This window comes from Lipotes vexillifer, unplaced genomic scaffold (assembly GCF_000442215.2).
Source record: "Lipotes vexillifer unplaced genomic scaffold, Lipotes_vexillifer_v1.1 scaffold4, whole genome shotgun sequence".
Lineage (NCBI taxonomy): Eukaryota > Metazoa > Chordata > Mammalia > Artiodactyla > Lipotidae > Lipotes > Lipotes vexillifer.
Genome location: NW_006785876.1, coordinates 2,353,701 through 2,357,941, shown reverse-complemented (window position 1 = coordinate 2,357,941; position 4,241 = coordinate 2,353,701).

Here is a 4,241-nt window from a genome sequence, read left to right as displayed (position 1 = left end):
GTGGAGAAAAGGGAACCCTCTTGCACTGTTGGTGGGAATGTAAACTGGTACAGCCACTATGGAGAACAGTATGGAGGGTCCTTAATAATCTAAAAATAGAATTACCATATGACCCAGCAATCCCACTACTGGGCATATACTCAGACAAAACCATAATTCAAAAAGACACATGCACCCCAATGCTCATTGCAGCACTATTTACAATAGCCAGGTCATGGAAGCAACCTAAGTGCCCATCGACAGACGAATGGATCAAGAAGATGTGGTACATATATACAATGGAATATTACTCAGCCATAAAAAGGAGCAAAATTGGGTCATTTGCAGAGATGTGGATGGACCTAGAGGCTGTCATACAGAGTGAAGTAAGTCAGAAAGAGAAAAATAAATATCGTATATTAACGTATATGTGTGGAACCTAAAAAAATGGTACAGACGAACTGGCTTGCAGGGCAGAAATAGAGACACAGATGTAGAGAAGAAACGTATGGAGAGCAAGGGGGGGAAGCGGCGGGGGGGGGGGGGGGGGTGGGCATCCTCCCTCCCACCCTGTCAGGGTGAGAGAAGAGGAAAGCATCTTTACCCACAAGTCTTCGTGGCGTTTCCATGGTGATGTTTACATCCAGGGACAGTTTTGTCTCCCTGTCAACGGCCTCCCCTCCCCACCACACCACACACACCACCTTCCCAGGCCCGTCCCCCACCGCCCATCAGGCTGTGCTCAGGGAAAGCAGACTGGATGGCTCAAATGTCAGACTAAACCCTGAGTGTTTGGAAAGGCGGGGCTCCTGCCTTTCTAATCACAAGTGTAGCCTATAAGCAAGCGGCTTTGCATTGCTGATGGTTCCGGTGTTGTTTTTATTCTTAATTTATTTCTTCCACTTCCCCGACTCCTCCTCTTCAGTGACACGGATAACGGAGAGTTTACTCTGCACACGAAAACGGGTTCCCAGCAACCCTGGTGGTGGGCGATCATTGCCAATTGAGAAGAGCAGGGAATGATTTGGGTTGCACGTTTGTTTGGGGCAAGACTGGAGTCCCCTGCCCAGACGCCTCATTATTCCCAAGAGTCCCCACACTTGGGAGGGATGAGTGACCTCCCCCACCGCTGGCCCAGCTTCCCTTGCTTCTCAAACACCCATCACATCAGCTTAAACTAGAAGGGTAACTTCCGGGACTCTACGTGCGGGAGAGGGAGAAGGGATTTTATGAGACATAAGGGATGTTAACTTTTGGAGTTGCTTTGGGATTTTTGCCTCTTTGGGGGGAAGCTGGGACAGGGAGTCCCCATGGACATGGCGGGGGGGCAAGAGGGCTTCTCTTAATTAAGGAGAGCAGAGTGGGGTGGCAGAGGAGCATTGGACATGGGGTCCAAAGCTCTGAGTTTGGGTTCCAGAGCCACCACCGAATAACCAGCTAAACACAGTGGGCAAGACCCTTTCTCTCTTTGGACCTCAGGCTCCTAATTCATAAAATAATGCGATCATACCAAGTCTCCAATTCCCTTCCAGCTCAAAGAACTAAGGACTCTTCATGACTAAATGAACTGTAGGGTTCTGAAGCTTGAAGAGGTGTTTGCGATCATCTCATCCTTAACCCTCTCTTCCCGTCCCCCAAGGGTCTAAAGGACTTGCCCAAGGTCACATAGTGCATTAGTGACCAAGTCAGGGCAGGGCCCAAGGCCACTTACCTCCTGGGGGTGGTGCTTGAAATCCATTACCCTGTCTTCACTGTAGCTAGGGTGTTTCTATGTCCAAAGTCTGTCCCTTGTTTGTTCCTGAAGAAGGTGGCTCAGGGTGGGACATGGGGACACGGGGGATGCCTTCCATGGATGCCGTTCATGAGGAGGATCCATCATGGAAATGTCAGGAAGGCGATGAGAGGGGCACACGGGCTCCTTTCCATCTAGGGATTGACCCCCACACTCCCAGACAGTGGCCAGAGGGGGCAGACGAGACGTGGCGGGGGAGAAAAGGCTTTGGAAGCATCTGAAGGTCTTTCCCCGCATCTCTGTCTCTCCTGGTCCCTGTCCGTTCCAGGTCTCTCCTCATTGTCAACGCACTACCTCTCGCCACCTCATTCTACCCTCTCTCGAGCATCTGCCATAGATCTCTAGCCTCTGTCTCTTGTTCTCCCTCCTTCTGCCACTTGCTCGCTACACAGCCTACGAAGCATACAGGTGAGTCCATTTGGGGCTGAAACGTTCTAATGGGCTCAGACCTGGAGCTGAGCTGGTGGCCCCCAACCCCGCCCAGAACACACAGGGAGAGGGTGGGGAGCTGTCTATGCAGGACTGCCTTCTGGCTCCTCCCAGGAGCCTCCAAATCCCATGCCTTCGTCCTTCCTCCCCCTCCTCCTTTCTCTCCTCACCTTCCCTCTACTCTCCTGTCTTCATTCTTTTTCTTCTGGTGCCTCTCTGCCTCCCCCAGTCCCTTTCTGGTCCTGACCAGGACATTAACAGACCAGGCCATTAACAGACCAGGCCAGTCTCTTCCTGAGACCACAAGCTGACTTTCAGCCCGGGTGCCAGAGCACATGCTTTCTGCAGTCATGAGGGCGCCCCTAGCCTCGGTGACTTGAAAGGAAATTTCTCCCATCCTCCCTCTTTCTCGGACCCGTTTTCCTCCACTCCTTTTTCCCTCTGCACTTTCTCACTAAGCCTTTCTAAATGTAGCCATTGAGGAAGTGACCCCGAATACCACCTCTCTTTTTGCCTTTGGGTTCAGATGCCCAGAGGGAAAGTGGTGGACATCGGAAGGGGGGGAATCAACTGTCTGTCCTCATCAGCGGCTACGAGCTCTGTCGTGACGTGGTATGTACTCACGCTTGTGTTTGTCAGGTTTCTGACTTGGAGTTTTGGAAAGTGACATCCCTGTGGGCAGAATACAAATGCCAATCTTCTCTTTTGCTAAAAAAAAAAATGTACAGTAAAATGTACAGTTTTAAAAACAACAACGGATCACACTTCTTGGGAGAGAGCAAAAAAAGAACATTCCTGTGTCTGTGAATGTCTGCTGTTTATTTCTCTGGAAACGCTGTGGTTTTCTGAAGGTGGCTTTGACGTGGCATTTTCCCTTTTACACCTGTGTTTGGTACCGCCTAGTGAGAGCCTGCTTCCTGCCAAGTTCACGTATAAGATGGGAGCCTTCTGAAATAAGAGAGAATGGGGCCGGCCTCCTGGAGTAAAGGTCAGTAGAGGGTCTGGAATTAAGCTCCAGGCTAAGAAGGAATAGTCCATCCCCGGCTACAACCTGATCCCTCCATCCTGTCGCCTTCCAGCCCTGCCTCCTTTTCCCTGGACGGCCACTACCGCACGTAGCCACTAGGGGAGCCCGAGTACCTTCCACCCACTTTGAGCCCAAGGTGGCATTTTTTCAAAAGGGTCTTTTACTGGGGAACCAGGACAACAAACCAAAGCACAGACCCACGGTAGAGAAACAAATGAGCTTCTGGAACACGGCTTCCTGACCCTATCTTCCTCTAGTGTCTAGGTCAGCACTGTCCAAGAGGAATAAAGTGTGAAGCTCACTGTAATTTTAAATTTTCTAGTAGCCCGTTAAAGCAAGTATAAAGAAACAGGTGAAATTAATTTAACAATATAGTTTATTTAACCCAACATATAAAAAAATATTTTCATTTCAACGTATAATCACTATAAAATGATTAATAAGATATTTTACTCTTTTTTTTGTACAAAGTGTTGGGAATCTGATGTGTGTTTCACATGGCACATCTCAGTTCAGGCTAGCTGCCTTTAAAGTGCTTGAGAGCCACGTGGGGCTGGTACAGTGCATCTCTACACATACAACCACTGACTTGCAAGCACAGCTTCTGGAAGGGGAAGGAAGCTAACGGTTACTGAGCACCTACAGTTCCAGGTCCTGTGTTGCTGAATCCTCACTGCAGCCTCTCAAGGTAACTATTATCATGCCAGTTTTACAAATGAAGGGGCTGAGACTCAGAGGGGTTAAGTAACTTGCCCAAGGTCACACGTGGCTGCAAGCCTTAGCTCTTCACATGACATCACACGGCCTCCCCTATCCTTTCTTCCTCCCTTCAACTCATTCGTTACAGACTGTATTTTATACTGACTGAAGTACTCAGATTTATAGCCTGATCTGGAAACCCTGGGTTTGGCCCAAAGGTCTGCTAAAATTCTCAGAGTGTTGATCCAGGCAAGGGCCCCTTGGTTAAGTGGTTTCTTCTGACCCTGCACTAGCCTTTCGGGCCCTTTTTTTGGC